Consider the following 17,146-nt stretch of genomic DNA (forward strand, 5'->3'; position numbering starts at 1 on the left):
GGGGAAAGACTCGGGGGTAACGAGGTCCCGCGGACAGAGCTTCCCCTCCAAACCCCGCGGTGCCTCCCCGCTGCCCAGCCCCTCCGAGCCGGCCGGCATCTCCCGCCCCCCGGCATCCCCCCTGCCACTGCCTTACGCCTTCCTGCCCTGCTTGAATATTCAGATCGGGGTTGGGAGGGTCGCGGGGGTGCTAGTGGTGGTGGCTATTAATGATCTGTTAGTAGCTTGGACAGGTTTAATAACTTTGCCGCCACTTGTTCTTAGCAACCCCTCTGGAACCCAGACAGTGTCTCATTAGGGCTTTCCTGGTGTAAACATTTGACTTGAATGAGCGGTGCTGAGTTAATTTCTCTTTGCACTAGGATTTGTTTAATGACATATAGGGAAATAGACAATTCTCATGTACCAGGCCATAAAGCTACAGAGGGCCAGATTTTAAAAGCATATTTTGTTCTAATAGAGCAATCGGGTTTTCATTTGTCACATGTTACATGAATTTAGAGTAAATGAAAAAAATACCTCTATTGTTCTGCATTAAATTATAGGAACCAATTGGGAATTCCTAGGCAATTTTCTCCATCTCTGCCTTCGCTTCTACAACACCTAGTACCAGTGCCACCTACAGGAATACTTGCGTTTTCGAGCTTTTTTAGAGTAAGAAAGCAGAAACACCGACTCTGAAAGCTGTTTTTTCTTTGTAGCTTTCGTTTGAGTTCTCGCTAACACACACACGTGTGCAAACACACGTTCTTCTCTGCCACGGCAGGTGGAAGGCAGTGGGGGAAAGGGAATCGCTGCAAGTGAAGGCTTATACCGAAGAGCTTTTTGGGGTGTCGCTGGCTCGGTGCCGGGGGGGCCGAGCAGCGGGGGCGGCAGCCCGCCCGCTCCAGCGGAGCCCAGCACACCCACTAGCAGCACGGGGAATTTACGAGCTCGCCTGCACAGCGCCCCAAATCAATGCCTGTTTATCTGCTGGCTGTATTTTACGAGGGCCAGCTACAAGCCAAGTGCCGCTCTGCCTTGCTCTCCTGCACACCTTAGGGCTTTACCTTCGCCCGACGATTTATAACGAATGCCTCAGAAATTCCAGGGGCAAAATAATGATCCCTTCCCTCCCAGCTTCGGCGGAGGAGGCCTCGTCTGCGAGCAGCGCTCCCCCTCCGCTGCAGCCCCGTCGAGGCGGCCCCAGGGGGGCGGCCGGGGCCGGAGGCGGCGAGCACCGATCCGCACCGCGCTCCGCAGGTGGCTCCGCGGGAGCGGAAAGTTCCTCCTGGGCTTGGTGTCCCCCTGTCCTTTCCCTCGTTTAAACCTCCCCTGCTTTCTGATCAAGTTTAAAAGTGCGTCCTTTTTCTCTGGGTCCTCTACCTTTAAGGGCTTTTAGTTCCCATACTTCTGCAGGGGCATAAAACCCTTATCCAAAAATGTGTGCACGTATATGTGCGTATTATTCAGCGTCATTCTTATACAGCAATGTCCGCCGTAAATATCGTTGATGCCCTTTCTCTCCGGGAAGGATATACCTCTGAGAAGATCCGAGGTCTGCATGCGGGTAGGGACAGAGATGTCCGCGGCTCCTGAAGGACCGCGACACTTGATCCAGGTGCAACAAAAAGCTCCCGTGCGCGCCGGGACAAAGTCTGGGCTGGAGGCAGTTCCGACAGAAAAAGGCTAACGCTTTTCCCCGAAACCTCGTCTCCTTTTGAATTGCCTTATTACAAACCCCAGAGTTCGTTTTTCCTGAGAGGGTAAGAAATGCGGCCAGGTTTTTAGAAGAAACGAACATTTTTGGCCTACACTGGAACATTTGTAGCCATATTAATATATTAACGCATGGAGAAAACTCTAGCGTTCCGACCTGGAGACTTCCATTTCGTTGTGAGAAGTAAATTAATCGCTAATGCCAGTACTAGTACCACTACGAATGCTACAGGCAGCCGCAGGGAGCAAGCACAGCTGCCCGTCCCCTCCTGCCTTGCCCGGGTTTGCAGCTGCGCTCGGCGGCTCCCCAGAATGGGGGCAGCACCGTGCCTATCGCCCCGCTTTCCAAAGGGCCAGCGACGTTATTAATGCACGGGATAATAATAAGCCATTTGCGACGTGACATAGCAAAGACGCAATCGAGCGTGGCGTTCTCTATCGGTTGCTGTTTTCTCATAAAGCAAAACAAAATTCCTGGCTCCCCGGCTTAAAAACCTTCTGCGGGGACGCTCAGCGCTGCCTACGCGCCGCTGCGGGGTCGAGTCCTGCCCGCTTCCCCCCTGCGTGTGCGCGTTTGGGATCGAAATCTTCTCTTCACCCAGCCAGGTGCCCTCTCCAGAGCCCTCTCTGCCCCTTCTTCTGTGCCAGGGGAGCCTTGGCCGCCCGCCGCGGCTGCAGCCCCACGGGAGCGGAGCGGGGCCAGGTCCCGCCGAGGAGCCGCCGGCCCCGCAGCCGCACAGCCGGGGGGGGGGGGGGGGGGTGCGTTTCGCAGCGGTCCCACTCGAATTCGTTTGCAAGATATTTTTGGACTGCAGTCTCAATATAATAACCGAGAAGCTAAAACCCACCCGGCGCATTTCCAGCGTAGCAAGGTTTAATGAACAAGAGCGCTTTAAATACACACATTTCGGAGAAGAAAGTCTGTTTTAAGAAAAGATCCGTGGGCTTTGGTGCTGCCCTGCCCTACACGGCAACTTTTGCCCGGTTGCGGGGGGAGACGCCGCATTTTTTGCGAGGCCGCTGGGGGGGATCCCGCCGTTGTCATCCCTCGGGGTGCCCCCACCTCTTCCCACCACACCTGGCCGGGAGCGGCAGGGAAGGCTCAGCACGGAGAGTTTTTTTCTGCCTGGGCTTTAAATCAACGGAGGCAGAAATCAGCTTTTGAGCGTGTCTGCTTCGATGTGCGCTTACTGCCGAAACGCAGCAATAATAACACAGTGACGAGCCGGGGCCGGAGGCCGTTTGGGCTTTCTCCACGGCGCTGTGATTTTGCAGCCTCCAAGAGCCTTTTCCAGGGGCCGCGAGCACTGCTGTCCGATCCCCTGGGACCACCAAAATGAACCCCTATGGGCCCCCTTCCAGCCCCGGGGCCACCCATTGCAAGCAGCCGCAGCTGCCCCCCCCCCTCCCCCCCCCCCCCTCCACACACACACATCCCGATCCCCTCAGGTGGATTGGGTGCAGCAGTACCAGAGGTTGGGCAGCAAGACGCAAGGGACTCCCGCAGCATCCCGGGTGGCAGCTGCCAGGCTGGAAAGCCGGATCCGGCCTTTGCCAGGAGCCGCATCGTTTTAACTGCAGTCCACGCACTGTCCTGGTTTAATTTCAAGGGAGGGAGTTGGAGGGATGAAGGAGAGGGATTTTTGCTGCGTACAGCAGCGTGCTGAGCACCCAGATCTGGGCTCAGGCTCCCTCGGGAGAGCCCAGCGCAGTGTGCAACGGCCTCGACTCCCACCGCAGCCCTGACGGCAGGGCCCCCTGTCCCTGGGGACTGCTGCTCATCGCCCGTCCTCGCCGCTGCCCCCGGGACCGATGGCTGCTGCGCCCACCCAGCCTGGCTGTCTTGCCGTGGCATTTCTCCTCTTGTCCAAGGATGAGACCTGCAGTGTCCCCGTTCGCGACACTTTGCCTCAGAGCGTTTTAGGTCATTGCAGGGACCTACGTGATGGAAAGGAAGGTGATGCCGAGGCCTCCAAGGAAAGGTTTGCAGAAAAGACCCCTGAGTATAGCTGCTGCGAAGGTCACGAGGAAGCCCTGCTGGGGATGCTGGAGCTGGCAAAGCCCGGCAGTCCCGCAGCAGGGCTTCTCTGCGTGGTAGAGGCCAGTGCTTACCCCAGGGCAGGCAAACTACGGGTGCCCTCGACGGGAGGCCGAGTCAGGAGCTGCCTGTAGTGCAGTGGGAGGTTTACAGCATCTCTTCGGTACCCAGGTGCAAGACCGGTTCGTAGCCGAGACGAGCGGCCCTTGAGCTACCAAACGTGCCGCTGGTCACCGGGCAGAGGCAGGGTGAAGTCGAGAAGCGGCTTCGACACACGTTCGTCGATCGGTGCCCGTAACTCTTTGCTCAGAGATTTAGCAAAATCAATCCAGCTGCTTTCGTTCGTTGATATAAACCGCATACGTATATTTAATGTTATCCTTGTACTATCAGCATCCCGAGTACTGTGAACAACCTCAGCCTCTGCATATCACGCCAGAATACACATAAATATCTCTTCACCTCGGTGCAAACTGCCTCCACGTATATGTAATAGGAGCAACAGAAGAAATGTCGTATAGAAAAGAACAGGGAACAACATCCCGTTGTTCTTTACATTTTCGTAGCGCACGAAGGGTTTGTTTATTCTTTGTACGCACACAATGTAGGATGAAGGCGGGTGCTTCCATGGGGTTTAAATGAGGTGCCCTTTTTACCATCTTGTTTTTAACCCATAAACTCCACAAGTAAATTTTGACTATCAAAAGAAAGGGAGACAAACACTTTTCTATTATAAATCCTTCTCCTGGTAAATACAGCTGCAAGTCCAAATAATTGTCTGGTTCTGAATGGGAATTTCATTTAGAAGAATCAGATCATCATAGGTTACAACATTCCAGAATTATTAGAATATTATTATTGTAAATTAACAGCTATCTAATATTTGGAGAGCTGCAGCATGACAGAAGTTACAAAACAGTATCAGGATCAACTTTCTATATTAATTTGCCTACAACTTTCTCAAAAATATGTGGAAGGTTTCTACAACAATATAAATGTTTTAAAACGTCTGAACCTATTACCTTCCTTCGGTATTTCTGTTCGTACACAGAAAAAAACACACTTTCTCATTTACAAACAAATCTGAGCATGCTATTCAGAGAAAAGGTACAAAAGAGGTAGGATTACACTGGAAATGCGGTGCGGATTTAGACAATAAAGATGAACATTAGCTTGGCTTTCAGAGACGTATTTATTAACAGCCAGCTAAAATTCTGATGCTTATATTGCCCGGACTGTACAGACTCGAATTAAGGTTGTTCCCCTTTAGGTATATACATACGGCTGTATACTGTATGCATATGCATACGAGTGCTTGCTTGCTGGACCACAGGAAAGGTTTGGGACAGGTGAGATCCCCAGATCAGCGGGGAAAGGAAATTACGGCTCGGATGGGCGCTGGCGAATACGCGCGGAAGGGCCAGTTGCGGGTGGGGAGGCTGGAGGCGAGCATTCCCGTGTCCCCAGGTGACACCAAGGGACCCCGCGGGCTCTCCTGCCCGACAGCACCGCTGCCGAGCCCCGCAGGCGGCACCCAGCAGATGTCAGCCCAAGGCGACCGGGTGAAAAATGAGGAAAGCGGGCGGGTGAGAAGGTCCCCGGCCGCGGCACAAGCCCGCAGCCTTTCTGCCCTGCTTTCGGCAGCGGCTGCCGGGCCGAGGGGAGCCGGAGGGAGTCCGGGGGGCAGGAGGAGGGGGTAGCGGGGAGAGCCCCCGGGGCCGAGAAATGCCGCCGCCTGCCCTGCCGTGCTCTGTACGCGTATATATATGTATATATTTATTTTCAGCGCTGTAGTGTTTTACACGAAACGGGACGTTTTCTGGGAGTGGGAGGCGGTTCCTTTCCCGGAATAATCAGAGCAACATTTGCCTCCGGCTTCTGCGCTGGTGCTCCCCGACTGCGTGCTTAAAAACAACGCGTTTGTTCTTGCTCGTTTATTTTTCTCTCGGTGTATTTTGGGACTCCCGAAATAAGCCGCTAGTAATACCTCTAAAGCCCTTTTGGCGTCAGAAGCAAAAGCAACAAATGCAGCCGCTTCTGCCTCTCTTTTACCCATCTCGCCCCCCATCTTTGAGCTGGATGGGAAAAGGGCGGCGAGGAGAGGCACAGCGGCGGCTTGGACAGAGACAAAGGGAAACATTTGTTCTGGAGAGCAACCCTTTTCCCCGCAGAGACCCGAAATCCCGGCTGGAGGGGCGGTGGGTGCCGGGCCCCGGCCGCGGGGCTGCCTCCCTGCCTCCCTCCCCGTCGGGGCGGGGCAGCTCCCGCTCTGCCGGTTTGCCGAGGCAGGAGGTGCCCGGGGGGGAACGGTGCCGTTCCTACAATATTCCTACACTTTGCACGGCAGGGAAAAGGGGTCCGCATCGCACGAGCCCCGTGAAACAGCCGGCGTGAGAATGAGCTCTCTGCCCACGACTTTCCCTCTGCGGGGCTGCTTGAATTTGCCGGGAGGGGAGGCAGGAGAGCTGGGGCTTCTCGGCGTCTTTGTTCCTTAGGGAAGAGGAGATTTATCTGTTCCTGAGCTTATTCTCTTGCCAGGTTGATCTTAAGAGCGATTAAGCGATTTGGAGCAATACTCGCCTCATCCTGCTCGCCGGAGATCTCCCTGGGAGCGAAATGCCCCAGCTGTGGGGCTGATATTGGGAAGTCCCGAGGGCCTCAGGGTGGGATCCTGGTGTCGTGGGAGACCCTGGCCATCCCGGAGGGCAGATCTGCCCCCCAGCTGTGGTAGGTATTTGCTCTCTGGCCCTGGGAAAGCACCTCCAGGGGTGAAGGAAACAGGCAGGTAATGAAAGGTGCCTGTCCCAGCATTGAATTACAGCCAAACTGCAAATCTCAAATCCTCTATTTTCACAAAGTGATTTAAAAATAATAGTAACAGGTCCCCCCCCTGCTTTGCAAGGCACAACTGGGCCAAAGAGACTGCTCTCCTTCCTGGGAGACTGCTCTCCTGGGGAGCAGAGGGTGCACAGGGCAGTGTGTGCGTGTGTAGGGGTGTATGGGACAGGGGTAGGGGGCTCAGACTGCCCTGGTGCATATCTGTGAGTACGTGTGTTTAGTGTGCACTGCTCTGTGCATGTGGTCGCATGCTGTGTGCTTCTGCACCACTGAAGCTGCTGTGCCGGCACCTTTGACCCCTCCAACAAGGCTTTAGCAGGGACTGCGGCATGGCTTGGTCCTCATTGCTCCTGCAGACACAGCTGTCGGGCTTCCCCTTCTGCCTGCTAGCCATTCTCTTAAAGCGTGGCTTCTCTTATACAACAGCGAAGCAGCTCGGCAGCCTCCCCGAAGTTGCTCTAAGTGTGGTGGCCCAGATGTGTGGTTAGAATAACCCTTGCTTTCTGGGCGGTTGGGGTGGAGGAAGGTCTCTGAGCTTAACTGTGCTGGGAATTTTCCACTTTCGTTTCAGTCACAGAGACTGGTTGTTTCCAATGTGGAAAGCGCTCCAGGCCTCTCTGTGATTAAACTCATCTGCAGCGTTTGGGATGGGACATTGCAGACTCAGAGACTGGGGCATGGTTCACATTCTGTTAGGCCCTGACAGGGCTGCAGGCGCTGTAATTCAGAGAGGATTCATATACCAAGGGTTTATCTCTCTCTCTCTCTTCCCACATCTCTGCTCGCAGCATGAAGGCAATCCTGGGCTCAGTGCAGTGTTTATATCTAACACTCCCCCATATATCAGAGTCAATCATGTAGTTTTAAAAATTATTAGTAAACCACAAAAAACGACAGATTCAGGCATTGTCACTAATCCAGCCCATGGTGGCATCTGCCTGAAAGAAAGTGCATCCCGTATTAATGGTGGTGATGATGATTGCCCTATTTGCTGTAAAGCAAGACCACAGGATACAAGATTAATATGCTTCAAAAGTAACAGCATATCTCTCACTGAGAGTTGGCTTCTCTTTTTCTACCCTCCCCTCTGCCAGTCCCAGGATTACAGTTTTAACTTTATGCTTCAACACTAAGGAAGACCCATAGCCCTTCCGAAGGTCTGATTAGCTGACTGCTCTCAAAGCAGCTAAGAAATCTCATCTGATTTCTTGCCCTTTTTTTTCAGGTCATTATGTTTGTCTGCCTTTGAGGACACACCTGAAAATCTTCCCAATAATCTATGAAGAAACAGTCTCTTCTAGGTGATCATAGTGCATGGAAGGTGGACGTCCTCTCAGAAAAATGGTGTGTTAAGGTCACTGAAGTGATGTACTGGGGAAGGCTTCCACCGGCTGAAAGTTGTCACTGTTGAATGAAATGGATACAGAGAGTGAGAAATCCTTTGTCCACAAAGAACAAACAATCATCATCCCTGGAATGAAGGGATAAACTGTATACACAGCAGGGAGTGACATAAAGGCTGAGAAATGCCTCTCTCCTCCTTGCTGCACCGAAACCCTCCTGCTGCTGCCATGCCATGGTTGTGGCCAGCAGTGGGCAGAGCCCACTGTCCCCAGCTTGCTACAGGCTGCCAGTGGGTGTGGAGGCTGCCTGGCACTGGCACGCCTGGCATTTCCCACACGGTGCCCAACACGTGCACAGTCAAGCCCAGATTTCCAGGTGTTTTTATTCTGGGCTTAATTCCATCACCATGCACCAAAGTAAGTAGTGTCTTATTTGGCAGTAAGTCTTGTTCAGTCTTAGTCACGAAGGTGGAATTGGTCCTACAGCAGGAATGATAATAGCTCTTCACCTAAGTCCTTTCCAACACTCCCTGTATGGTCTCCTCATCACAAAAGCAAACAGAAGCTCCCAGAAAAGCAGCAGCAAGTTCAAAGGGATCCATCTCCTCACCACCTTGATAAAGAGCATGGCACTTTGCCAGGCGGTGCTTGCTCCAGGACCACAGCTTGAGCTGTAGCGTACCATTTCTAGATACTGAAGGACTAGGAAGACACTGACTCCTGTGCAACTACATGCTTCTTTAAATACACTTATTTAACAGTGGTTAAAAAATTAGTGGTTAAAAAATTTGGTGGTTAACAGTACTGACTGTGTATGCCACTTCTAGCCTGAATCTACTACCTGGCTTCAGCTTTCAGACACCAAAAATTAAAATGTCTTTGCCTTCTGTATGTGACAGCAGGAGCGGCTTACAGGTGTTGGCCCAGTCTCCCTCCCTCCACCCTGTAAGAGGCTATAAAAACTCTATGGGGACACTGGGGAAGAGGCCTTGTGCCCATTACAAGCTGCAGCTGCTGTTGCCTGGGCGGTGGAGCCAGGACATGTGTAACAGCCAAATAGCTAGGCATAGCTCAGGAGCAGCTCACTGTGTGCTTTTATTCATCTGAAGTATTTTTGAAACAGTTTTTTTTTGTTGTTGTTATTGTTTTTTAACTGCCTGTCATTTTGGTCACATCCAGGTCCATATTACAAGGTGCTGAGTAACAGCTTATGAGCCACATCAAGCAATGGCTCCGGGGTTTGTTTACCAACATCCACTAGAGACCCCAGCTTTTCTGTAGAAACAGAAACTGAGCCCAGGCTTATCCAGGTATCAAGCTGTCACATTCCTTGGGGCCTGCAGAGCAAACTGGCCTTTGTGAAGAATGTTTACCATGACTGTAAGGCAGCTGTGTTTAGAGAATCATTTCAGGAAAGTCTAGAAATAGCCAGCTAGATTTCCATAATAGATTCCTATCTAATTGTAAGGGAAGAATAACTGCTCATCAGTCGCAGCTTTGCATCCGTCACAGGTAATGCAATGGGATCGCAGTGGCAAGACCCTAACTTAAGAGTCAAACAAGTATGTGGGGGAGTTTTCAAGGTCCAAATCTCACCCACCACTCAACTGTAACTCAGATTTTAATTTATTCATTATTTCAGGATCTGTTCCTAAAAGATTAATAATAAAAGAGCCAACTTGTATGATCCTGATCTCTGCACCAGTAGTGATTTTTCCTGCTCAGCAGGACTGTCACAGCTTTTTACTCCTGCTGTATGAGGGCTGTGATTACAGTCCATTTTTCTGCAGCCATTGGCAGCTTCCAGTTTAGTAATTGTGGAAAGATATGCTGTCAGATTTAGGATACAGAAGAGAACTGGCCACAGACTGAATTAATTAATATCCTTGATTTCTTTAAACAGCCTGAAAGAAGACGTGCAGAGAAGCAAGGGAAAAAATTCTTTTACTTTGCCTCCTCATTGCTTCAGTTCCATAACTTCATGTCTGGTGATCTAGACAGAGGCTTATTCTTGCTTCAGGACAAAAGTAAGTTTTTACTGTAAGCAATCTCTCCTGTGCAAGGAATCCTGACCAATTCTTATTTATTTATTTATTTACATATGTATATATATATTTCTGAACTGCACCAGCTCTCAATCCTGAACAACTCTTTTTCCATGTTGTGTGGAAGAGTTAACAGAGGCAGCTAAATACAGAACATGGAAAAGGCCTGAATTTGTAAAAGATGTGCAAGTTACTTTGTACACCCATGTTGCACTAGCTCTGTGACAGAGTGCCTTTAATTCACTCACTTAAATTCTATTTTAGCCTGGGCTGGACAGGCCCTTTAGTTGGCAAACAAATAGATTAGCTGTATTTTTGTTTTGCTTTGGGGATTTATTTATTTTGCTAGAAATAGATTCTGTTTGTCAATGGCTCCTACAGATATCAGGGGAATATTTTAAAGTTTATTTTAATCACCTTCTTTGAAATGTGAAACTTTTCTCAATCTCCTGTAACGAACCCAAGCTCTCAGAATTTCCTGCCAGAAAGCTGTAGCAAGTTATGAATTCTTCACAATTTCATCAAACTCTTTGGTTGGTCATTTCCACATTTAATTTGACTAGCTATGAGGATTATTGTCTCCCTGTGGCCTTATTTTTAGTTTTGCTGCCAGCACTTATTTTTGACTAAATTATCATTAGAACAAAATTGGTTAAGCTAGCTACACAAAATCATATTTGATAACTGAATGAAATATCAATGAAATATAATGATAAACAGATGAAATAGCTTAGACAAAATATTTATTTTCTCAGTACAACTGCCAAGTGCACTATTTTAGGAGTCATAGGGACAAGTACTGCCTTATGGTTTACCTGCTCTGCTTTCCAGAGAGAGTAGAAGCTACCAGAAGGTATGAAAGTAGCTTTATACTCTATAGCAGATGACAATTGTCTTGTTTAACTCAAACTCTATCAGCTTATGCTTTCACTCTGGAGTTCCTTGAGTCAGTTCTTTGATTTATAATGGCCTGAATGGTGACTGACAAACATATACTTGTAAAGGAGACACAGAAGCCAGCAGCAGCCAAGCAGACACATTTGAAAGCAGAAGTTTGTTTATGAAGCAAAAGTACAAATTTTTATTTATTTATTTATTTTTTTAGGCAACTACAGGTCAAGACATGACGGAAGTACTGTAAGGGAAGAAAATTAGTCATCAACTGTTTGTGCAGGGTTTCACTAGGAGGAGCCATACCGTATGTAATGCTCAGAGCTGTTTGCAATTACTGTACACCAGATCTAGTTCCAGGGCAGCTTTTTTGCTATTTATCTTTTTAATGAAGACTTTTCAAATAGATCAGAAGGCAAATTTAACTCAAGTTACTGTGATCCTTTGATTTCTCAGTACGTTATTTATAATTATAGACTTCATTCTGCCACCAAGAGGTCAGTAGCTATAATTACCACATCCACACACACTTTATGTAGGGCTGTAGTATTTTGTTAAAATAAATAAATAAATAAAATAAAATAAAACTATATCTTCCTGTAAGTTTTGTACAACAATAATCACAACAGATATGATTCTGCCTTGCACTTAAACTGCAGGAGAAGTAGTAGGCAATAGAGACGTTGAGGAATCGGGAGTAGGAGCAGGACATTATTTGATTTCTGCAGTTGTTCATCCCTAGGGAGAGCACAACCGTTAAAGGACTGAGAATGGCACAGAGCTACCTCAGTCCAGGTTGGAAAACACAGGAGAAGAAAAGGAGTGAGTAATGAGTCAGACTCCCTTTGGGAGCTGCCCAGGGTTCCTGTCATTGCCGTGTTCCTTCAGGAAGCTCAGAGGTCCCTGTGGGCTTGTGGAGAAGATGGTTATGGATCAGCCTCCAGTTCTGGACTGATGCATGCCCCAGAGGTGAGTAAAGCTGCATGCCTACTTCTGGGGTGCAGGAGTAAAGGTCCATAACCTCACCTTCCCACTCAGTCAGGGCTGGGTTGAATCTTCCATGGAATTTAAATTAAATTCCTAAGGCAAGCTCTTTATTGAATTTATAGCAAAGTCTGACCCATGCTGTGTTTATGTGAGGATGTCCTTTGTTTTGTTGGGTTATTGCTTAATTACTAAATAGAGAAATATTAAGTACAAATTTCATGACATGCAATATTTCAAAATTATATGTACTGAAAAGTCTTATTTACATCTACCACACTGACATTTAACTCACTTTCCATTATTCCTGAGGCTATTAATGTAAGTAATTACAGGAGGCAACATGTCTAATATTGACTGTATTGTGGAATAAAGCGATGCTGAGCTGCTAGAGTGTGTTTTATATTAAGTACAAAAAGCTTCTGATACATTTAATGTAACTATAAATCTTAAGTCAAATGCTTATATGTCTCTTTTATGACCTGAATAAACTCAGAGGTAGAAGCAGGGCAGCTGAATAGCCGCTCGCTGCCAAACCGCATATTCAGCTGAATATGCACTTACAATATCCTTTTCATATTGAATAGAAGCAGAAAGACAGAAAAGGGGCTGAATATTTTCTCTAAATGAAGTAATTTCTTTCCAGAACACTGAGTTTAATGGCAAAAAAATCCCTGAATAAACATGAACTTTAAAATCAAAAATATATAAACAAAACATAAAACAATCAAAACAGTGTTATTTTTTCAGTGGAAATCTAGTCCATGCTCGTGATAAGAGGTACTCTACAGGTTTTGATGCTTTAACTGTTGAACACCCGGGAATCCTTTGGCTTGGGGAATGCATGCTGCTTTTCCCCAGCGGCTGAGCTGGCTCTGGTACAGAGGCGGTCACCTCTGGAAGCACAAGAATTTGTTTTTTACATGGGCTGGTGGGAGAAGGCTAGGCTGGAAAGGTGAAGGTCATTTGGAGGGTCAGTGCTATGGACACTTCCAGACTGGACACAGCTGATGACATGATTTCAGTTGGCTTTGTGCTTGGAACCTGCTTGCATGTGGCAAAGTTAAACCTCCAAGCTGAGCCCAAGCACAAAGCTGGAATGGGAAAAGCATGTGCTGAGACCAAAGTAAGGACGAGGTAAGGCCCTTCCAGGGGCACTCTTGATCCTGTCCCCCTGGATACCATGACATCTGTGTGACCCTGAGGCACCAGTAGGGATTCGCAGAGGTTTCAGTCCCAGGTACCTGCATGGTGCCCTTGAGGAAACTTGGTGAAACGCTGGCTGTGGCATAAGAACTTGCAGAGGCAATATGGGGTAAACCAATTTGACCCAGAAAAAATAATTGCCAATTGCACTGAAAATCACAGAATTAAACCCAGAGATAGATCAACTGCTAGAAAGCACAAGCCCCTACTCCAATCAGTTCCCACTGAAATTAGCTCATTTGAATGGGAAACTTCAGTACAATATGACCTTTTAATATTGAACATGCCAACATTTAAATTGATGATGCGATTTTTTTAGAGCTATTTACAAGGGGAGTATTTCCCTCTGAATTTGTAATAAATCATGTAAGACATCTTTTCATTCCATTCCCCTTTAAAAAGAAATATTTGGTAGTTTAAAATGTTTAATGTAGTGGAAAATCTAAAGGGAAAAATAAAGCATCAATAGGCTATTTCAGCAGCAGAAACCACCTGGGACCTGCTTAACCTCCTAAGCTCTTCTCCAAATTTATTTGGAAAGAGGCATATAAAGAGCTCATCACTTTCCTTCTCCATTTTCATGTGTGGAGCATATGAAATAGTTTAGCATCATGCTCACACTCCAACCTGATATTGACGGCAGGCTGAAGTAACTTGAGATCACTATTTCTTCCTCCTTATGACAGTTCTGGAACATTTGGTTGACTAATTACCTTGTTACTAGTCAGCATATTTTTTGATATTTGACTTTATTTATGAATGTATATGTCTATAAGGGTAAGAGCCACACACATAGGATACCATTTTAAAACAGAGGATTATTATGCCACCATGTTTGCAGCTTTTTCCTGTGCTTATCTCTTATTATACGAGAACTACACAGGCGAGAGAAAGTTTTACTCATGTCCGGTACTTCACCTCATCCATCACTCAATACAGGCCAAACTGAAGGACTCACATGAAGACCTGATCAATCTCTTCTTCAGTTCAGTGCAAACCTTCCCCTGACTTCAAGGGATAATGGACTAAACTTAAAAGCATGAATAGAAGTTATGGGACATCAGGCAGTGTGGGCTATCCCCCCTCTTCTCCTCATTTTAAATCACATTTGCAGTTAATAAATCTGTAAGAAAATATTTGTCATCAGTTCAGCTCTACCCTTCCAAACATAACAGACGAATTCTGCCTACGCTGAGGGAATCAGTATGGCACTCCTATTGCAAGCAACACTCCCATTACTGTCAACAGTGACCAACCAAGTGAAAACTCCACATTTAAAATGAAAATGAATTATAAGGATGCATGTGTGACAGTGGAATGCTGTCTGTGTTTGTATCAGTGTCTCTGTGTGTATATATTTGTTTACTTATTTCTTGTCTTAAGATAAAGCTTTTAACATATACAAATTTTAAAACTTTATGTTTAAAGGTTGAGCCCTGTAGCAGCAGTGTGTGCCTTTTTGCCCCCCATTGCTACTATTTTTTCTTTTTTTTTCCCCCAGGAGCATCTGGCTTGGCAGACTCTTGCAGTCGTATCTGTTCTGAACTCGTCAGAGGTAGCTCAAAAAGAAATCCATGAGGTGGCCCCAACTCTCCGTCCTCTCCTTCAAACCCCTGTTGAAAGACCATTAAAAAGCTACATGACACTGAAGCACAGCATCGGCATTAAGAACACTGCACGTATAAGCATTTATCCAGCCAGAGAAAAGTAACATTAACCTGACAGACTGCCTCCAGAAATAGAAGAATATACGTATGGGAAAGAAATGCTTCATTTTTGATGGTAAAAATGTAAGTGGACCCTCCTGAAGGGATGTAATTAAAAAATGTAGCAGGAGTAGGGAGGGGAAACATGGATGATGAAAGGCAGTTTTATCCCAATAGAAGGCTTCCTTCTTCAGCATTTATGGGGAGGCTCTGTAGCTGCAGGGAGACTAAAGCAGAAGAGGGTAATGAGAGAGACATGAAGACTGGGTATTAAATGTGAGAAGAGAGCAGCTGGATGTGGAAATGAGGATAAGGCTTTGAACTGAGCACGTGGGCAAAAGACTGAAGCTAATCAGCTGCATTCAGGAGGTGGAGAGCTAGGCTGGGGGACCTAAGGGGGACTGTGACAAGAAATGCAGACACGAGAGACCAATGCTTTCAGGTAAGAGGCTGGTAGAGAAAAGGGAAGATTGGTGACTGGAAGTGGCTGGGAAAATAGAATGGCAGTTGTCTGAGAGAGAAAGCAGTGCTGGAGAATAAGGATACAGAGATGTAGAAGGAACAGAAATGGGACAGGTGTGGTTTGAGGTGTGTAAGACAGACTTGGTGTGGAAAAACTTCTGTAAGAGACTGCAGCCGCTTCCCTAGCCATTCCAGATAACAAGGCCCCTGTGTCAGGGCACTGCTCCGATGTCATCTCACAGCAAAAGTGGCCTCTGGTCCACAGAGGAGTTGGCAACTTTGCATTGCTATAAATTGCCCCATCATCTCAGAGGGTATGATAAATGCATATGGAGAAGCTAAAAGCTAACCTCACTAGTGTGAGGCATAGAGGTGTTAATATGATGCCACATAATAGATTTTTTTTTTTCCACTTTGCTTCATTAAGAACCTAGGAAATTACCTACAAACACTCTGTTAAAAGAACTCTGTGAGCTGCCAAAACAAACACTCAGAAGTTGGAAAGTGCCAGAGCTGAAGCTGTGTAGCTTTTTCCCCATTTGCACATATTCATAGGCAACACATCTTTATTTGCAGGAAAAGGTACTCTTCTCCCACAGAAACTGTGTCAGTCTGTGCTCAGCCACAGACTGGGTTCTGTCAAGATGATTCAGGATTGTGTAAGAGGTGCCATAGTCTACCCACACTATCTATCCATTTGCTGTAGGTTCAATAAGGCTTTTTGAATACATTTGATTAGGGCAAATCAGTGGGGTATATCTTGCTTAAAGCTGTTGAATACTAATCTGAAGAACTAGATACAACCCTGCCTGACTGTGCCACAAATCTCTTCTACTCCAATAATAAGTTCTTACACCAAGTTTTGCACACATGGTGACTAATTGCACGTTCCCAGTTACGTGGATACCTGGCTTAAGACTCCAGGGCCTGATCTGGAGAAGTGCTGAGCACTCGCAGCTGCAGCAGAACTCGATGGGATCTCTGCTCTGAATATCTAAAGAATTACATAATGGTAAGTACCCTGACAAATTAGAACCTGGAGTCTTAAATAAAGCACCCCAAATCACTGCACCTCTCAGCTCTTCTGTTACCCAGCTGTAAAATAGGGATGATAATCATAAGGGAGATCTGAAAATAAATACACATTTGTGAACTACTTAGAGACTACAGTCATTAAGACCATGGGAAGCTTTGCAAATTAAATTAAAAACTCTTTCTTCTGATCAAGATCTGTGGCAAATAGGCTTTTAGGACACATGTTAAACATATGGAGAAAGGAAAATACTGAACGGCTTTTCAATAAATTAATGCTGCCCATCCTCAACGATGAAGAGGCAGTGATCCTGTGGGAAAGGCAAGAAGCGGTCATGTACTCAAACATCGCATCGCAAACATGCACACAGAGGGAGTGTATTTAAACTCCATACTCCTAAAGCTGGCTATTCGAACTGCTGGACACTTAATGTCACAAATTGCTAATATGATTTTTGTGTATTGAGTGATGGGGATAATAGATGCTTAAGAATTTTCTTTTCTTTTGAGGGAGAGATTTTCTGATTGAAATCAAGCTAAGCATTATATGTATGTGCTATTAGCTGACCCTAATCCGACTCAAAAAAAAAAAAAAAAAAAAAAAAAGTATGTGTATATACTGTTACAAAAACCTAATAGGAACTGGGTGACTGCCATATATTACCTGGCACACTGAAACTGTAAAGTCTGCTTTCACCATCAGAGTGTGACTTATCATCTGGAAGTGATTTAGTTGTGTGGTTACCTTTGGATTGCAGCTCTTTTGGTTCTTTACTAGAAAGCAAATAATGATGGAGAATAAGACTTTAGCACTATCAAGTAAACAAATAATTGGGCTGGAGATTTCAAAACCAGAGGTGAGAAGTGATTTTGAAGCTATTCAAAACTCTGCAGGTTTTATCC

The 17,146-nt window shown here is 46.7% G+C and overlaps 2 long non-coding RNA genes across 3 annotated transcripts; one reads left to right on the forward strand and one right to left on the reverse strand.

Annotated features, from left to right (window-relative positions):
• Positions 1-6,445: 6,445 nt before the first annotated feature.
• Positions 6,446-8,840, reverse strand: LOC137857150 (uncharacterized). The gene is made up of 2 exons (XR_011096993.1): positions 8,759-8,840; positions 6,446-7,978 (listed from the first exon to the last, which is right to left on the reverse strand). It is a non-coding gene; the product is annotated as an uncharacterized lncRNA (long non-coding RNA).
• A 26-nt stretch (positions 8,841-8,866) lies between these two features.
• LOC137857149 (uncharacterized) lies at positions 8,867-16,900 on the forward strand. 2 transcript variants are annotated; one of them, XR_011096992.1, is made up of 5 exons: positions 8,867-9,429; positions 9,821-9,944; positions 11,068-11,160; positions 11,596-11,822; positions 14,545-16,900. It is a non-coding gene; the product is annotated as an uncharacterized lncRNA (long non-coding RNA). The 2 variants fall into 2 exon arrangements; XR_011096991.1 differs by lacking the exons at positions 11,596-11,822; positions 14,545-16,900 and having other exon boundaries at positions 8,882-9,429; positions 11,068-11,439.
• The last annotated feature ends 246 nt before the right edge of the window (positions 16,901-17,146 follow it).

Source organism: Anas acuta, chromosome 5 (assembly GCF_963932015.1).
Source record: "Anas acuta chromosome 5, bAnaAcu1.1, whole genome shotgun sequence".
Lineage (NCBI taxonomy): Eukaryota > Metazoa > Chordata > Aves > Anseriformes > Anatidae > Anas > Anas acuta.